The following is a 21160-nucleotide window of genomic DNA, read 5'->3' as shown; positions in this document are numbered from 1 at the left end:
TCAACTACTTAGCACTCGTTTTCATTTAGTTTAAAAACCTCTTTTACTCCCCAATATTATTACATGTGTTTAGTGTCAAATTTCAAACAGACAGACGTTAAACATCAAACTCACAACAACAAGTGAGTAAAATTGTAACCTAAAGTGCGTAAAATTAAAATTGGAACTAAAATAATGATCAAATACAATGATCATTTAATATTAAAAACACAAATTGCAATTCGTAGGAGAGTTTAAAAACAGCAACAATTTAAAATATAATATTGAAATAAAAATCTACAGCAACAAATTTTCCATTTAGTTGGAGAGTAAACAAATGAGTATGGAAACAGTGATGTTATTATGTCGTTATTAAAGTGATAATGAAAACGCTAAAATGTTTTAAAAAATTTAATAAATTTCAAAATTTATTTCAAATATAAATCGTTGCGATACTCTCAATCCCTTGGCACGGCCACTTTATGAGGCGACATTGCTTCTGAAGCCCACATGAAGCAAAATGCCATTTCGAATGTCATTGATAGAGGCGATTCCTAAAGTGTTATCTGTTTTAAATTCGAATATTCTTAGTGCGAAAATGCTGTAGTATATTGCGGATGATTGGAATTCTCAAGCAAACAATGCTCGTCAAAGAACTTAGACTAGACTATAGATTATGCAATAGACTCGACTATATACACGACTGTAGACACGACTATAGACTCGACTAAATATAGACTCAACTATAGACTCGACTATAGATTTGACATAGACTTGACTATAGACTAGACTATAGACTAGACTATAGACTAGACTATAGACTAGACTATAGACTAGACTATAGACTATACTATAGACTAGACTATAGACTAGACTATAGACTAGACTATAGACTAGACTATAGACTAGACTATAGACTAGACTATAGACTAGACTATAGACTAGACTATAGACTAGACTATAGACTAGACTATAGACTAGACTATAGACTAGACTATAGACTAGACTATAGACTAGACTATAGACTAGACTATAGACTAGACTAGACTAGACTAGACTATAGACTAGACTATAGACTAGACTATAGACTAGACTATAGACTAGACTATAGACTAGACTATAGACTAGACTATAGACTAAACTATAGACTAGACTATAGACTAGACTATAGACTAGACTATAGACTAGACTATAGACTAGACTATAGACTAGACTATAGACTAGACTATAGACTAGACTATAGACTAGACTAAAGATTAGACTATAGACTAAAAGAAAAAAAAAAACGCTAAATTAGCATTGTTAGTAAAAAGTTATGGAAACAAAACCAAAACAATACTACACAAACGACAACTTAACAAATACACGGTTTAAACAACAACAAAAAAGCGCATCATGGAAAAATGTTGTACATCGAGTTGAGATACAATTTAATACTCAAAAATGTATGAGTAGCAGGCATGGAAAATTGAATTTTTGATATAGTACTAACTTATAAAAAAAATAGTACATTTTAGGTTTTAAAGTACTTAATTAATTTTTCAATAGACTATAGGCCAGACTATAAATCAAGACCACAATAACGATGTTCTCCCGTTTGTTTGAATCGAATGAATCGATTCAAACTTTTTCTTGCATAAATGGTGAAAATTTTGAACTCTTTAAAACTAGTTACCGTGGCCCGAGTTCGCTGAAATTTGGTAGACTTGAGTACAATTGATGATAACATAATGTTATGTTCGAATATTCGAAATTAAGTTGGAAAATTCGAAGTAATATTCGAAAAATGCTGTAGTATATTGCGGATGATTGGAATTCTCAAGCAAACAATGCACCTCAAAGAAGTTAGACTAGACTATAGATTATGCAATAGACTCGACTATATACACGACTGTAGACACGTCTATAGACTCGACTACATATAGACTCAACTATAGACTCGACTATAGATTTGATATATACTAGACTATAGACTAGACTATAGACTAGACTATAGACTAGACTATAGACAAGACTATAGACAAGACTATAGACTAGACTATAGACAAGACTATAGACTAGACTAGACTGTAGACTAGACTATAGACTAGACTATAGACTAGACTATAGACTAGACTATAGACTAGACTATAGACTAGACTATAGACTAGACTATAGACTAGACTATAGACTAGACTATAGACTAGACTATAGACTAGACTATAGACTAGACTATAGACTAGACTATAGACTAAACTATAGACTAGACTATAGACTAGACTATAGACTAGACTATAGACTAGACTAGACTAGACTAGACTAGACTAGACTAGACTAGACTAGACTAGACTAGACTAGACTAGACTAGACTAGACTAGACTAGACTAGACTAGACTAGACTAGACTAGACTATAGACTAGACTATAGACTATAGACTATAGACTATAGACTATAGACTAGACTAGACTATAGACTAGACTATAGACTAGACTATAGACTAGACTATAGACTAGACTATAGACTAGACTATAGACTAGACTATAGACTAGACTATAGACTAGACTATAGACTAGACTATAGACTAGACTATAGACTAGACTATGGACTAGACTATAGACTAGACTATAGACTAGACTATAGACTAGACTATAGACTAGACTATAGACTAGACTATAGACTACACTATAGACTAGACTATAGACTAGACTATAGACTAGACTATAGACTACACTATGGACTAGACTATAGACTAGACTATAGACTAGACTATAGACTAGACTATAGACTAGACTATAGACTAGACTATAGACTAGACTATAGACTAGACTATAGACTAGACTATAGACTAGACTATAGACTAGACTATAGACTAGACTATAGACTAGACTATAGACTAGACTATAGACTAGACTATAGACTAGACTATAGACTAGACTATAGACTAGACTATAGACTAGACTATAGACTAGACTATAGACTAGACTATAGACTAGACTATAGACTAGACTATAGACTAGACTATAGACTAGACTATAGACTAGACTATAGACTAGACTATAGACTAGACTATAGACTAGACTATAGACTAGACTATAGACTAGACTATAGACTAGACTATAGACTAGACTATAGACTAGACTATAGACTAGACTATAGACTAGACTATAGACTAGACTATAGACTAGACTATAGACTAGACTATAGACTAGACTATAGACTAGACTATAGACTAGACTATAGACTAGACTATAGACTAGACTAGACTAGACTAGACGAGACTATAGACTAGACTATAGACTAGACTATAGACTAGACTATAGACTAGACTATAGACTAGACTATAGACTAGACTATAGACTAGACTATAGACTAGACTATAGACTAGACTATAGACTAGACTATAGACTAGACTATAGACTAGACTATAGACTAGACTATAGACTAGACTATAGACTAGACTATAGACTAGACTATAGACTAGACTATAGACTAGACTATAGACTAGACTATAGACTAGACTATAGACTAGACTATAGACTAGACTATAGACTAGACTATAGACTAGACTATAGACTAGACTATAGACTAGACTATAGACTAGACTATAGACTAGACTATAGACTAGACTATAGACTAGACTATAGACTAGACTATAGACTAGACTATAGACTAGACTATAGACTAGACTATAGACTAGACTATAGACTAGACTATAGACTAGACTATAGACTAGACTATAGACTAGACTATAGACTAGACTATAGACTAGACTATAGACTAGACTATAGACTAGACTATAGACTAGACTATAGACTAGGCTATAGACTAGACTATAGACTAGACTATAGACTAGACTATAGGCTAGACTATAGACTAGACTATAGACTAGACTATAGACTAGACTATAGGCTAGACTATAGACTAGACTATAGACTAGACTATAGACTAGACTATAGGCTAGACTATAGACTAGACTATAGACTAGACTATAGACTAGACTATAGACTAGACTATAGACTAGACTATAGACTAGACTATAGACTAGACTACAGACTAGACTATAGATTAGACTATAGACTACACTGTAGACTACACTATATACTAGACTATAGACTGAAATGAAATGAAAAAATACTGTAAAAATTACTAAAGTACTGAATTTTCCATGCCTGATGAGTAGTCATACTTATACTCGTAAATACATACAATATGAAATTGCCGGGGACTTGAATGAATTCGTTTCGTTAAAATGTTTTGTTTTTATTTTCAGTTTTTTTGTGAGTGTGTTGCACACATTTTTTTCGAAAAAAAATACATATTTCGGCCTCTCGATTGTATTTTGTTTTCAATATAAAATTGACAACATTTCATTTCCGACACTTAGTCAGTCTTGTAACTGAAGTGTCCGCGGTGGTGCTCTGTGGTGAGTGAGTGGAGTGTTGTTGTGTTAAAAAAAGTTATTTTTTCATATTAAAAAAAAATTATTAAGTAATAAAACCAAAACCTAAAAAAAAGTATTTATACAAAAACACACACAGAGCACGGAAAATAAAAAGTAAAAAAAAGATATTATTATTATAAAGTAAAGAAAGCAAGAAAGTCATTATCATCATCGTGTTGGAACGTTGTAAAAGTGGACGGCGGTTTTAAGCGCATGTGTACACGATTTGAATTTTCATAAGGTGTGTGTGTATGTTTGTGTATCTAAATATGTTAAGAAAATAATGTAATTTTTATTAAAAAAAAATTAAAAACCACACACAATAAATGGAAACTAATTTTAATCAGATGTGCGTGTGGGGGAAAAAATTCGTATAATTATGAAATAGTGGCAAGAAATTTGAAAGAAAAAAAATATTAGAAAAAATTTATAATTATTAATAATTTTTGGTAATACATACAATTTCCCTGTATATAATATTTAAAATATGAAATTTAAAAACAAACGTATTATAACGTCGTCTTTAAAACCAGTTATTTTTAAACAAAAAGAAATTTTTAAGTGAAAGATTTAGTAAAACAAACAAAAGCATAACAAGTTTTTTTTTTTTGGATTTTTTACTTAAAATTTTTTTAACGTAATAAAATCAAGCCTACAATGTTGACGTACATTTGTTTTGGGTTTTGAAATGCAAACGTAAAAATAACAAAAACAACAGCAAGAAATTTTTTTTAAATATAAATCATAAACTTGACTTTAAATGTCATCATACTTGAGAGACAACTATAACACAGAGCTACAAGGAATAAATCTTAAAATTTTACAAGAACATTTTTGATCCCACGAAAGCTTTGAAAGAATCTTAATAATCTCTCTTAGAGCAAAGATTTTGTATAGAAAATATTTTACAAATTATTGTCCACTATTTCTCTAGAATAGTTTCCTAATTGTTTGCCTCAATTTTGCTGCCAATGTTTTAGATTGTTGTCAACATGTTGCCATTAACATTTGAAATATTTTCTATATAAAATGTTGTCCAACAAATCTTGAAACATCTTATTTTGTTAACATTTGTTAAAACTTTTTCTATAGAAAATCTTGTCAACATTTGTTGTAACATTTTCTTATAAAAAATAATGTCAATATTTGGTGAAACATTTTCTATATTTCAAGGAATGTTGACAACATTTTCCATAGAAAATATTTTAACGAAAGTTGACAACATTTTCTATAGAAAATATTGCAACGAATGTTGACACATTTCTATAGAAAATGTATCATCGAATGTTGACAACATTTTCTATAGAAAATATTTCAACGCATGTTGACAACATTTTCTAAAGAAAATACTTAAACGAATGTTGACAACATTTTCTAAAGAAAATACTTAAACGAATGTTGACAACATTTTCTATAGAAAATATTTCAACACAAGTTGACAACATTTTCTATAGAAAATATTTCAACGCAAGTTGACAACATTTTCTATAGAAAATATTTCAACGCAAGTTGACAACATTTTCTATAGAAAATATTTCAACGCAAGTTGACAACATTTTCTATAGAAAATATTTCAACGCAAGTTGACAACATTTTCTATAGAAAATATTTCAACGCAAGTTGACAACATTTTCTATAGAAAATATTTCAACGCAAGTTGACAACATTTTCTATAGAAAATATTTCAACGCAAGTTGACAACATTTTCTATAGAAAATATTTCAACGCAAGTTGACAACATTTTCTATAGAAAATATTTCAACGCAAGTTGACAACATTTTCTATAGAAAATATTTCAACGCAAGTTGACAACATTTTCTATAGAAAATATTTCAACGCAAGTTGACAACATTTTCTATAGAAAATATTTCAACGCAAGTTGACAACATTTTCTATAGAAATTATTTCAACGCAAGTTGACAACATTTTCTATAGAAAATATTTCAACGAATGTTGACATCATTTTTCAACGAATTTCATGATCCTAGAAAAACCTTGTTGTCTAGTGTAATTGAAAGTCATCTTAACGTTTAAATAGACAATGTAATGGAAATTTTCTTAAAAACGTCACAAAATTCCCTACTTTAAAATTTTGTTAAATAGTTTTTAGAAAATAAAAATATAGTCTGTAAACCAGTGTTGTCAACACAATTTTAAAATAGTCAAGTTTATCTCTGATTGCCAGTTAACAGCTGCATGGCGAAAACAAAAAATCAAAAAACTAATTTTTTCAACAGTCAACAGTCCAAATGGAGGAATAAGGTTGGAACGCAACCAATTCAACAACAACAAAAACATGTCATGTTAATGAATTTATAACACGTTTAACACAGTTTTTATTTCAATTTTTTTTCTCTTCATCTTAAATGTTATAGTAATTTTACGATTTGTTTATGGTTGTTGAAGACATGTGTTGTTTTTTAAAACTTTAAAGACAATATTCGTTCTGAGTATTAAATATACTAAACAATTTTTTTAAAGTTAATTTTTTATGATTTCTCATTAAATTTCCATATAAAACCAAAAAGGAATTACGATCTTTATTAAATTTGTTAGGGTTAAAATTATTGTTATTCCTTTTAAAATGTTGATTCTTTTAAATTTGTATAAATTCCATTTTGTGAATCATTAATATAGTTTTCTTTGTAATTTTTAAAAGGGATTTTCCAACTATAAATTTCTTTAGAAATTCATTAAGAAATAATTATTGTTATCGCTATTATTTATATTTTGTATGCAAAAAAATATTTATTTAATCAATTAGTTGGTTTTTCATATTATTTAATAAATTTTTTTTTGTATTTAAAACAATATTTAGTTATTTAAAGAAACATCTGTTTAAATTTATTATTATTGACAGGTTTACATATATATTTTATTATCAAGTTATGACTTGCATTATTGTAGTTGTTGTGTAATAAAAACAGGTTAATTAAAAATTTTGATTCAATGTTAGGCCATTCACGAGTGAGTGATTATAATTAATATAAAGCAGATATTGAAGGAATTATTTTTAATCTATAGTTTATAGATCTAAATGTGTTTTAAAAATTAAAAATGTTGGAAACATCTTCTACAGAAAATGTTTCACAAATTCCCAACAGAAAGTGTTTATAAAGATTGTTGACAAAATTGTATATACATATAAAATGTTTCAACAAATGATGACAACGTTTTATATAGAAAATGTTTCGACAAATGCAGACAAGATTTTCTGGAGATTATTGAAACTATATTCCATAGAAAATGTTTCAAATGTTGACAAGATTTTCTATAGAAAATATTTCAACAAATGTTGACAAGATTTTCTATAGAAAATGTTTCAGCAAATGCAGACAAGATTTCCTATAGATTATTGAAACCATATTCTATTAAAAATGTTTCAACAAATGTTGACAAGATTTTCTTCAGAAAATATTTCAACAAATGTTGACAAGATTTTCTATAGAAAAATTTTCAAGAAATGTTGACTAAATTTTTCTTTAGAATAATTTTTAACGAATGTTGACAAGATTTTCTAAAAGTTGATTGACAACACTTTCTATAAAAATGTTTCAACAAATGTTGACAAGATTTCCTACAGAAAATATTTCAACAAATGTTGACAAGATTGTCTATTGATAATCTTTCATAAAATCTTAACAAATTTTCTATTGAAAATGTTTCAAGAAATATTAACAATATCTTCAATAATAATGACTGTCTATAGAAAATATTCCAACAAATGTTGACAAGGACATATTCTAAGGAAATCATATGTTTACAATATGTTGACAAGATCTTCTATAGCAAATATTTCAAAAATTTGTATAAGATTTTGTATAGAAAATGTTTCAACAAATGTTAACAAGATTTCCTACAGAAAATATTTCAACAAATGTTGACAAGATTTTCTATAGAAAATTTTCCAAGAAATGTTGACTAAATTTTTCTTTAGAATAATTTTTAACGAATGTTGACAAAATTTTCTAAAAGCTGATTTACAACACTTTCTATAAAAAATGTTTAAACAAGTGTTGACAAGATTTCCTAAAAAAAATATTTCAACAAATGTTGACAAGATTTTCTATAGAAAATGTTTCAAGTAATGTTGACAAGATTGTCTATTGATGTTTCAACAAATCTTAACAAATTTTCTTTTGAAAATGTTTCAAGAAATGTTGACAATATCGTCTATAATAAAGACTGTCTGTAGAAAATATTTCAATAAATGTTGACAAGGACATATCCTAAGGAAAATGTTTCATTATATGTTTACAATATATTGACAAGATCTTCTATACTAAATGTTTCAAAAATTTTTATAAGATTTTGTATAGAAAATGTTTCAACAAATGTTAACAAGATTTCCTACAGAAAATATTTCAACAAATGTTGACAAGGACATATCCTAAGGAAAATGTTTCATTATATGTTTACAATATATTGACAAGATCTTCTATAGCAAAAAATTTTGACAAGATCTTTTATATAAAATATTTTAATAAATGTTGACAACATATTGTATATAAAGAGTTTCAATAAATGTTGACAACATTTTCAATTGACAATAATTCAAATAATTGTTGTTAACATTTTTACAGGGAAATGTTTCAATGATTATTGTCAACTTTATTTTATAAAAAGTTTCAAAGTTTAAAGTTATTAAATAGGTTCCATAGACAAGCCCCAACCCCCCTAACTAATATACTATTATTAATCTCTACTAATCAATAGAGCAGAAACCCTCCTTAAAGGTCATGGTTTATCCTTATGATTCTAAGACATCGTCTGCATATAATTAAATTCACTTTTCAAAATCAATCTTGTAAAAGTTTTTAATGACGAAACCGCACAAGCAAAATTAGAAATAGAAATTAAACCTGAAAAATTATCAATAAGAAACTATTTGAACTGAACCAAATAACATTTTTTTCTATTACCAGTATTTATTACATAAAGTAAACATTTTCATCATCTTGCCTTCTTCAGCAAATCAACTAAACAATTTTTGAATTATAAACGTTCAGAGATTATTAACGTTCAATAGCAACAACTCACATCTACCTAGAATATGACAAAACTTAAAAGATGGAATACACTGGCAGTGCTGGTACACATACAGCTATTGGTGGCATTATTGAATGTTGCAACAGCCTTCGATATAAGCAGAATAACACCAATAGCAGATAGAAATATACGAACCGGAAATAAAATGTTGTACGAAAAGGAAATCAATGAAAGTGCAACAGAACTTAAAGCAGATGTAATGAAAACATCAAAAATTATGGAGAATATGGCTGAAGAGGGGCATAAAGTTGCAGATGTTTTGGATGTCAATGAGATACCCGTACGTTATGATGAGGCACAATTATGGCGTATCTATAATATATCAGATAATATGCGTCGTCAAATGATGCCAGTTGCTGATATATTAGAAAATAAATATGGTAAGTAATGAAAATATGCAAAGCATACACAACTAAACACATAATATTTTTTTCATAAATATGTTGAAAAGTGGCAGAAGATTAAAATTGAAATTGAGTTTATTATTTCTTCTCGTTTTGTTGATTTTAGGTGGCACTGTTTGGAAAGAAAATTCTAAATTTTTAGATGTTTCCATTGAAAAGGACAATTTAAAAGCAGCTAGAAGTTTTCTGCAAGAACACAATCTTATGCCAGAGATTTTAAATACAAATATTCAAGAATTGATTGATATGGAACAAATGATGGGCGTCAATTTGACACAAAGCGAAATGGGCCAAAGAACAAGTAAGTTTTTGTTGAACTTTTTATGGCTTTAAGATAAATAAACTTAGAAGTGACTTAATGTTCAATTTCTGAGGGATAACAATGGATAATCTTTAAGAATGATATTTTTATTTATTTTTTAACATTTTCAACATTTGGTATAGAAAATGTTTCAATAACTGTTAACAAATCATTCTATAGAAAATGTTTCAACTAATTTTGACAAGATTTTCTATAGAAAATATTTCAACGAATGATGACAAGTTTTTCTAAAGGAAATGTCACAATGAATGTTGACAAGATTTTCTATAGAAAACGTTTCAACCAATGTTGAGCAACAACTCAGATTTTTTATAGAAAATATTTCAACGAATGTTGACAAGATTCTATAGAAAATGTTTCAATGAATGTTAACAAGATTTTTTTAAGAAACTGTTTCAACGAATGACAAGATTTTCTATAAAAAGTGTTCCAACGAATGTTGACAACTTTTTCTATAGAATATTTTCTTTAGAAAATGTTACAACAAATGTTGACAAGATTATCTAAAGAAACTGTTTCAACAAATGATGACAAAATTTTCTATAGAAAGTGTTCCAAGGAATGTTAACAAGATTTTTAATAGAAAATGTTTCAACGAATGTTGACAAGATTTGATATACGTAATGTTTCAACGAATGTTGATGAGATTTTATATAGAAAATGTTTCAAACAAAATTGACAAGATTTTCTATAGAGAATGTTTCAACGAATGTTGACAACTTTTTCTATAGAAAATGTTTCAACAAATGTTGACAACTTTTTCTATAGAAAATGTTTCAACAAATGTTGACAACTTTTTCTATAGAAAATGTTTCAACAAATGTTGACAACTTTTTCTATAGAAAATGTTTCAACGAATGTTGACAACTTTTTCTATAGAAAATGTTTCAACGAACGTTGACAACTTTTTCTATAGAAAATGTTTCAACGAACGTTGACAACTTTTTCTATAGAAAATGTTTCAACGAACGTTGACAACTTTTTCTATAGAAAATGTTTCAACGAACGTTGACTACTTTTTCTATAGAAAATGTTTCAACGAACGTTGACAACTTTTTCTATAGAAAATGTTTCAACGAACGTTGACAACTTTTTCTATAGAAAATGTTTCAACGAACGTTGACAACTTTTTCTATAGAAAATGTTTCAACAAACGTTGACAACTTTTTCTATAGAAAATGTTTCAACGAACGTTGACAACTTTTTCTATAGAAAATGTTTCAACGAACGTTGACAACTTTTTCTATAGAAAATGTTTCAACGAACGTTGACAACTTTTTCTATAGAAAATGTTTCAACGAACGTTGACAACTTTTTCTATAGAAAATGTTTCAACGAACGTTGACAACTTTTTCTATAGAAATGTTTCAACGAACGTTGACAACTTTTTTAATAGAAAATGTTGCAACGAATGTTGACAACTTTTTCTATAGAAAATGTTACTATAGGAAATTTTTCAACAAATGTTGACAAGATTTCTATAGACAATTTCAACAATTATCGAAAAGATTTTGTATAGGAATGCTGAAAAGATTTTCTACAACTTTTTCTATAGAAAATGTTTCAACGAACGTTGACAACTTTTTCTATAGAAAATTTATCAACGAACGTTGACAACTTTTTTAATAGAAAATGTTGCAACGAATGTTGACAACTTTTTCTATAGAAAATGTTACTATAGGAAATTTTTCAACAAATGTTGACAAGATTTCTATAGACAATTTCAACAAATATTGAAAAGATTTTGTATAGGAATGCTGACAAGATTTTCTATAGAAAATATTTCAAAAAATGTTGACAAGATTTGCTCTAGACAAAATTTCAACAAAAGTTGACAAGACTTTCTATAGAAAATATTTCAACGAATCTTGACAACTTTTTCAATGGACAATTTTGCAGCAAAATTTTAATTTTTAGGACAAAATTTTTTATTTAATAAATCGTTTTTTTAATTTTTCCCACAGAAAAAGCTGCTCGCAGTGGCATTCACTGGAAAGATTATCATGACTTAGATGTCATTTACAGTTTTATGCGTGAAATTCGTGGTAAATTCCCCAACATCTGTCGTCTCTATACAATTGGTAAAACTGCTGAAGGCAGAGATTTGAAAGTTTTAAGGTGAGTTTAAAATGAAAAAATAATAAACTTTTATAAAATGTTAACTACTAACAAACTGATAAATAGTTTAATGCAACACATTTTTTAATTAGTTAATTATGATGCTTAATTATAACTGTCAAAGTTTTGTAACTTGTGATAAGAAAAATTTAATTTAATTTTTAACATGCAAAGTTTGTTGTAAAAATAAAATTTTCCTTTTGTTTCCAACAAATAATAACAATATTTATAAATAATATTTTGCATGTTGATATAAAATTTTGATAACAAAAAAAAATTACTATTTTATAGCAATTTTAATGTTATAAAAAAGGATAGAGTGAAGAAAGTTTTTAATTGTCTCTGTGATATTGAAATTAATTGGAAGGGAGAGAAAAAAGGGAGAAACTGACGATTAAGGCTAGTTTTGATTATGGTAATGGGTACTCGTTACCTCATACATAACATTGTAATGAGAAAGACAACTTACACTGCAAACATAGCATTCGATCAATGTAATGAACTTAAAACTATTTCGAAAATGTTCACTTCTTAGGTATTTAATTTGGTCCTTCGAATCCGTAAACAGTTGTATCGAACTTAATATATGGTCCTTCGGAAGTTAGCATTCAAAAGCAAATATTTTTCAGCAAAAAAATCACATTTTTTAACTTTGATTGATTGTTTGACTAATGTTGAAAAGTTGTATGTTCATTAAGAACTAGTGTAGTTGTAGAATTAAGAATGTTTAAAATTTGTTTGGCATTTGAACGTGTTTTAAAAAGATAAACAAAAATACATAGTTGCACTTTTAGTTACAACATTTTGGCATTTGGAATTTTTGTACGAAAACTTTTTTTGTTTTGATGTCTTCATAGAAACACTGTTGCCAAAGTTTTTAACTCATAATAGAATAAAATTTCTTTAAAAATATAAAATGATTATTATGAAAGTACCAAATATCAGGAATATAAAATCCCAGCCAAACGGGTAACCAGTGACCATTGCCCTGTTATGATCTCGATAGAATTTATGAGATGAAATCTATACAAATTTATAGTAAACTTCGCAGGTACGATATCTATTCTAGGCAAATTTTTTTTGGTTTCCAAACAGGTTGGCCCTTTTTCCCTTCTTCTATTAGAGATTAGTTGTAATTTGTCTGTTTTCCATTTACAACGCCACCTCAAACGCATTCACTAGTTGAGTATTTCCGTTAGTGCGTCTACACAGTTATTACTTTCTAAAATGTCCTTGAACCCATATAGTAAGATTAAGCGATAAATGTCACGTTATCTCTTAGAGAGACGGCATTCTTGGACATCGAAAAAACTTTTCAATTTCATTTACATCCTGCCCCAACGCAGGCAACACTCCTTCATATTAGTATTGAATCCGCGGCACAATTAACGAATTGTATATGGAAGAAGCTTTGATACATAGATGTTTATATTCTTCTGATCACGACGAAGTAGATGATCGTCGAAAGCTCGACTAATAACAGGACATAAGGGAATCCGATGAAAAACGACGAATTGGTATTAAAGTATTACTCATATTGTCTCGATAGCGTCATCGAACTCGATCGACAAAAGTACAATAAACGAGACAAAAAAGCAATTGAGAAAATTAATCGGCGGTAAATACTAAACTCTACAAGATCGCAAACTCAAATTTTTTAGAAGGATCAGTTCTCTCAGGCTCTCTTAGGGTTCAAAAGATTCACAAAATTTGTATATTAGGGATGTAAACTTTTAGTGGGTGCTATATATAGACGAAATATAAATAAAAAGCACATGCTTTGGATCTGGATTATTTCAAAATGATATAACTAATGAATCAAATTGGTCAAAAGAAACGTAAGAAAATATATCTTGTTAGAGAATAATTCTTGTAAAGGTATAAGAATTACCTAAAAAGCCTAGGAAACAAAATTTCGAACATAAAATTTTGTAGCCTGGACCTATCGGCAAGATTGGAGAGTACTGTTTGTTTTGAAATTTCAGGAGGCACAACTCCATCTAATATAAGTATTTGTAGTCATATACATATTTGTTCGAAAAACGACATTGTAAACTTTGACAAACCCTTATCAACTTTGAAAAACCCATTTTGCTCTTATGAGCAAAAGTGGGCGTGATAGCACCGATATAAACTAAGTAATAAAATTTCTATATTCGGCAAATTATGTCAATTAAAGTCCTAAAATTGTATACGAGTGACTTTCTATGTCTATATGTATTTAGGGGAAACATTATAGAGTCCACAGATAGTAGGCGTGGCACCTTCCATATACAGTAAATACTAAAATTCATAGATCTGGAGAACTAAAAATTCTAAATTTCTCAAATTTTGAGCTTTCCAATATAAGTACTAAAGATCAAAAGTGGATCGAATGAGAATAATGATTGTAGGGGATAAGAGAGTGTAAAGTCCTAAAATTTTATAAGAGTAACTTTACTTTTCAATTGAATACATACAGTGCTAAAACCGGAAAGACATATTAAAGAGATTTTCAACAATTTGATAGTCACATCACAAGTAACATTTCTGTGAGACTTCAGTAACATAATTTCGCAACTAAAACAACAATAAATGGGAAGGAAGTTCTCCCAAAAGTACCTATTATCTCATATCAAACAATTGCTATATTTTCTTTTAATCACAGCAAAACTATAATTTGGAAATGGTGTTTTTTGTATTTTGTTTCTCAAAACTTTTAAATCAAACAATTGTATTTTGTAATTGTTCAAACAAAATATCGCTATGACTTAAGGAGAAAGTTTGTCTGTAGTGCTATTGTTAATTGTATTATTTGTATCAACACCTAATTTGTGGCATCAATTATTTAGATGGCTATAAATTAATGGAAATTGTAAGTATTTAATTTTTATTGTAATCGCTGTCTATAACAAATCCCCAATTAAGGCTAATCAACAATTATAGTACACAAATAATTGTTTGTACTGATAAAACTAAAATCGAACAAAAAACTGTAATAAACTTGGAAATAATCATTGTGGCAAATAATTACATAGTGGTTTGGGTTAAGGTCAATAATCTGTATAAAAAAAATAAGCGAAAATTTAACGATTGAATGAACTTGAACTTGGGAAAAGAAGTTTATATTGTTTTAGTTGTAACTGGAATTATGTAAACAGATGTTTTATTAAAGAAAGTTGCATAAAATTGATTTGATTATTAAAATTATAGTTTAAAACTATTGCATTCCTCTTAGGCAAGCTTTCGTTGTTTTTTTTTTCTAGCATAATTTGCGTAATATTGTTAAAAAGAAAGTAAATATTATATCCCGAAAAAAAAAACTTGTTTAAATATTTAAACAGTTGTTAGCAAATATTATTTTCATAAATATTATGAAACCCACAGATGCTTGCATATTAAAGAAGAAATAATAACAATAATGGTGTGTCTGTCAAATCAAAGCCACAAATTGTATAATTTTGGTATTATAAAATTAAATGCTTGTATTTGTATAGAAACTTGTCAATTTTTTAAATAAACAAAAAATATATTTTTGCAAAAAAACCGCATTGGATACGTAATGATTTTTAAAGTGAAATGAATAAAATAAAACAATCAAAAGAATAATGACCTTTATGAAATATTAGTTTAAATCGAAATAGATTGAAATAAAACATTTTAAATAAATGACTAATAACTTATCACAATAATAGTTGTTGGACTACATATCTCTTTTACGAATCGACTTTTTGCAATTTGCGAAAAGTCGACTATTTGACTTTTATCAATTTATAAGAAGTAATTTTTTTTTTTTTCTTTTCAATAAATAAGATTGTAAGTTGAGTTTGTTAGGACAAAATAGTTGAGTTCTACTTCAGTTCTACTGCAATTCTAGTTCAGTTCAAGTTCAGTTTAGTTCAGTTCTAGTTTTAGTTCTAGTTCAGTTAGTTCAGTTCTAGTTCAGTTCTAGTCAGTTCTAGTTCAGTTCTAGTTCAGTTCTAGTTCAGTTCTAGTTCAGTTCTAGTTCAGTTCTAGTTCAGTTCTAGTTCAGTTCTAGTTCAGTTCTAGTTCAGTTCTAGTTCAGTTCTAGTTCAGTTCTAGTTCAGTTCGTTCAGTTCTAGTTCAGTTCTAGTTCAGTTCTAGTTCAGTTCTAGTTCAGTTCTAGTTCAGTTCTAGTTCAGTTCTAGTTCAGTTCTAGTTCAGTTCTAGTTCAGTTCTAGTTCAGTTCTAGTTCAGTTCTAGTTCAGTTCTAGTTCAGTTCTAGTTCAGTTCTAGTTCAGTTCTAGTTCAGTTCTAGTTCAGTTCTAGTTCAGTTCTAGTTCAGTTCTAGTTCAGTTCTAGTTCAGTTCTAGTTCAGTTCTAGTTCAGTTCTAGTTCAGTTCTAGTTCAGTTCTAGTTCAGTTCTAGTTCAGTTCTAGTTCAGTTCTAGTTCAGTTCTAGTTCAGTTCTAGTTCAGTTCTAGTTCAGTTCTAGTTCAGTTCTAGTTCAGTTCTAGTTCAGTTCTAGTTCAGTTCTAGTTCAGTTCTAGTTCAGTTCTAGTTCAGTTCTAGTTCAGTTCTAGTTCAGTTCTAGTTCAGTTCTAGTTCAGTTCTAGTTCAGTCTAGTTCAGTTCTAGTTCAGTTCTAGTTCAGTTCTAGTTCAGTTCTAGTTCAGTTCTAGTTCAGTTCTAGTTCAGTTCTAGTTCAGTTCTAGTTCAGTTCTAGTTCAGTTCTAGTTCAGTTCTAGTTCAGTTCTAGTTCAGTTCTAGTTCAGTTCTAGTTCATTAGTTCAGTTCTAGTTCAGTTCTAGTTCAGTTCTAGTTCAGTTCTAGTTCAGTTCTAGTTCAGTTCTAGTTCAGTTCTAGTTCAGTTCTAGTTCAGTTCTAGTTCAGTTCTAGTTCAGTTCTAGTCAGTTCTAGTTCAGTTCTAGTTCAGTTCTAGTTCAGTTCTAGTTCAGTTCTAGTTCAGTTCTAGTTCAGTTCTAGTTCAGTTCTAGTTCAGTTCTAGTTCAGTTCTAGTTCAGTTCTAGTTCAGTTCTAGTTCAGTTCTAGTTCAGTTCTAGTTCAGTTCAGTTCAGTTCTAGTTCAGTTCTAGTTCAGTTCTAGTTCAGTTCTAGTTCAGTTCTAGTTCAGTTCTAGTTCAGTTCTAGTTCAGTTCTAGTTCAGTTCTAGTTCAGTTCTAGTTCAGTTCTAGTTCAGTTCTAGTTCAGTTCTAGTTCAGTTCTAGTTCAGTTCTAGTTCAGTTCTAGTTCAGTTCTAGTTCAGTTCTAGTTCAGTTCTAGTTCAGTTCTAGTTCAGTTTAGTTCTAGTTCAGTTCTAGTTCAGTTCTAGTTCAGTTCTAGTTCAGTTCTAGTTCAGTTCTAGTTCAGTTCTAGTTCAGTTCTAGTTCAGTTCTAGTTCAGTTCTAGTTCAGTTCTAGTTCAGTTCTAGTTCAGTTCTAGTTCAGTTCTAGTTCAGTTCTAGTTCAGTTCTAGTTCAGTTCTAGTTCAGTTCTAGTTCAGTTCTAGTTCAGTTCTAGTTCAGTTCTAGTTCAGTTCTAGTTCAGTTCTAGTTCAGTTCTAGTTCAGTTCTAGTTCAGTTCTAGTTCAGTTCTAGTTCAGTTCTAGTTCATTTCTAGTTCAGTTTCTAGTTCAGTTCTAGTTCAGTTCTAGTTCAGTTCTAGTTCAGTTCTAGTTCAGTTCTAGTTCAGTTCTAGTTCAGTTCTAGTTCAGTTCTAGTTCAGTTCTAGTTCAGTTCTAGTTCAGTTCAGTTCAGTCTAGTTCCAGTTCTAGTTCAGTTCTAGTTCAGTTCTAGTTTCAGTTCTAGTTCAGTTCTAGTTCAGTTCTAGTTCAGTTCTAGTTCAGTTCTAGTTCAGTTCTAGTTCAGTTTCTAGTTCTTCAGTTCTAGTTCAGTTCTAGTTCAGTTCTAGTTCAGTTCTAGTTCAGTTCTAGTTCAGTTCTAGTTCAGTTCTAGTTCAGTTCTAGTTCAGTTCTAGTTCAGTTCTAGTTCAGTTCTAGTTCAGTTCTAGTTCAGTTCTAGTTCAGTTCTAGTTCAGTTCTAGTTCAGTTCTAGTTCAGTTCTAGTTCAGTTCTAGTTCAGTTCTATTCAGTTCTAGTTCAGTTCTTCAGTTCTAGTTCAGTTCTAGTTCAGTTCTAGTTCAGTTCTAGTTCAGTTCTAGTTCAGTTCTAGTTCAGTTCTAGTTCAGTTCTAGTTCAGTTTAGTCAGTTCTAGTTCAGTTCTAGTTCAGTTCTAGTTCAGTTCTAGTTCAGTTCTAGTTCAGTTAGTTCAGTTCTAGTTCAGTTCTAGTTCAGTTCTAGTTCAGTTCTAGTTCAGTTCTAGTTCAGTTCTAGTTCAGTTCTAGTTCAGTTCTAGTTCAGTTCTAGTTCAGTTCTAGTTCAGTTCTAGTTCAGTTCTTTCAGTTCTAGTTCAGTTCTAGTTCAGTTCAGTTCAGTTCTAGTTCAGTTCAGTTAGTTCAGTTCTAGTTCAGTTCTAGTTCAGTTCTAGTTCAGTTCTAGTTCAGTTCTAGTTCAGTTCTAGTTCAGTTCTAGTTCAGTTCTAGTTCAGTTCTAGTTCAGTTCTAGTTCAGTTCTAGTTCAGTTCTAGTTCAGTTCTAGTTCAGTTCTAGTTCAGTTCTAGTTCAGTTCTAGTTCAGTTCTAGTTCAGTTCTAGTTCAGTTCTAGTTCAGTTCTAGTTCAGTTCTAGTTCAGTTCTAGTTCAGTTCTAGTTCAGTTCTAGTTCAGTTCTAGTTCAGTTCTAGTTCAGTTCTAGTTCAGTTCTAGTTCAGTTCTAGTTCAGTTCTAGTTCAGTTCTAGTTCAGTTCTAGTTCAGTTCTAGTTCAGTTCTAGTTCAGTTCTAGTTCAGTTCTAGTTCAGTTCTAGTTCAGTTCTAGTTCAGTTCTAGTTCAGTTCTAGTTCAGTTCTAGTTCAGTTCTAGTTCAGTTCTAGTTCAGTTCTAGTTCAGTTCTAGTTCAGTCTAGTTCAGTTCTAGTTCAGTTCTAGTTCAGTTCTAGTTCAGTTCTAGTTCAGTTCTAGTTCAGTTCTAGTTCAGTTCTAGTTCAGTTCTAGTTCAGTTCTAGTTCAGTTCTAGTTCAGTTCTAGTTCAGTTCTAGTTCAGTTCTAGTTCAGTTCTAGTTCAGTTCTAGTTCAGTTCTAGTTCAGTTCTAGTTCAGTTCTAGTTCAGTTCTAGTTCAGTTCTAGTTCAGTTCTAGTTCAGTTCTAGTTCAGTTCTAGTTCAGTTCTAGTTCAGTTCTAGTTCAGTTCTAGTTCAGTTCTAGTTCAGTTCTAGTTCAGTTCTAGTTCAGTTCTAGTCAGTTCTAGTTCAGTTCTAGTTCAGTTCTAGTTCAGTTCTAGTTCAGTTCTAGTTCAGTTCTAGTTCAGTTCTAGTTCAGTTCTAGTTCAGTTCTAGTTCAGTTCTAGTTCAGTTCTAGTTCAGTTCTAGTTCAGTTCTAGTTCAGTTCTAGTTCAGTTCTAATTCAGTTCTAGTTCAGTTCTAGTTCAGTTCTAGTTCAGTTCTAGTTCAGTTCTAGTTCAGTTCTAGTTCAGTTCTAGTTCAGTTCTAGTTCAGTTCTATTCAGTTCTAGTTCAGTTCTAGTTCAGTTCTAGTCAGTTCTAGTTCAGTTCTAGTTCAGTTCTAGTTCAGTTCTAGTTCAGTTCTAGTTCAGTTCTAGTTCAGTTCTAGTTCAGTTCTAGTTCAGTTCTTTCTATGTTCAGTTTCTAGTTCAGTTCTAGTTCAGTTCTAGTTCAGTTCTAGTTCAGTTCTAGTTCAGTTCTAGTTCAGTTCTAGTTCAGTTCTAGTTCAGTTCTAGTTCAGTTCTAGTTCAGTTCTAGTCAGTTCTAGTTCAGTTCTAGATTACAAATAAGCATTAAGTAAAAAATACAGATTTAAAAGACGCAAATCTAATCTAATTTATTATTTTCCCCTTTTTCAGAATCTCCGAAAATCCCCGTGATTATAAGAAAATCTGGATTGATGGTGGTATTCATGCACGTGAATGGATTAGTCCGGCCACGGTCACTTTCATACTCTACCAATTGATGTCGAAATGGGCTGAACAACCCGATTATATACGTGAAAAAAACCTGGTATATTATGCCTGTTATGAATCCTGATGGTTATGTTTACAGTCGCAATGTTAATCGTTTATGGCGTAAGAATCGTTCTCCTTCCAAACGTTCCACCTGTTTGGGTGTTGATCTAAATCGTAATTTTGATATCGGTTGGAATGGTTATGGTTCTTCGAACAATCCCTGTAGTGATACTTATCGTGGCACTTCACCTGGTTCGGAATTGGAAACCGATGCTGTGGTGAAATTTTTAAGTAAACGAAAATATAATTTAGAGGCCTATCTAACCTATCACAGTTATGGTCAAATGATGGTTTATCCCTGGGCTTATAAAGCCGTCAAGGTGAAAGATGCTCCCGCATTACAGCGTGTAGCCAATACTGCTGTTCAGCGTATAGAAAAGAAAACCGGTTCGGTTTATCGTGCCTCCGTTACCCATGAGGTATTGGGTATTGCTGGTGGCGGTTCTGATGATTGGACTCGTGCTGCTTTGGGTACAAAATATGTTTATACGATTGAGTTAAGAGATCGTGGTAATTTTGGTTTTGTTTTACCTCCTAATCAAATTCTGGAAACTGCTCTAGAGGGCTATACCATTGTCGATACCGTTGCCCAAGCTATTGTTTAGTGAGGTTACCTAACTCGTTTACGTAGTTTTTAGGGAAAAAAATTAAATGCCAGTGTACTTTTTTTTCTTCTAAGTTAATTTTCTTATTTTTTGCGTTTAAGTAAAAACTGTATTAGTATACAATATTATTTGTAGATTTTATAATAAAAAACAATGAATTATTTAAATTATTTTAAATTATTTATGTATGTAATTTTAAGAGAAATAAAAATGTAATAAAAATGTTATCAATTGATTTTTTCTTTTAGTTTTAGTAAGTG

At 30.0% G+C, this 21160-nt stretch overlaps 1 pseudogene; it reads left to right on the top strand.

Moving 5' to 3' along the window:
• The first annotated feature begins 4338 nt into the window (after positions 1-4338).
• Positions 4339-21011, top strand: LOC119612458 (annotated as a pseudogene).
• Positions 21012-21160: the final 149 nt, after the last annotated feature.

This window comes from Lucilia sericata, unplaced genomic scaffold (genome assembly GCF_015586225.1).
Source record: "Lucilia sericata isolate MDLA Ls3-8-SP2 unplaced genomic scaffold, ASM1558622v1 Contig001693F_arrow, whole genome shotgun sequence".
In the NCBI taxonomy this organism is placed as follows: domain Eukaryota; kingdom Metazoa; phylum Arthropoda; class Insecta; order Diptera; family Calliphoridae; genus Lucilia; species Lucilia sericata.
This window is presented reverse-complemented; position numbering and strand designations above follow the sequence as displayed.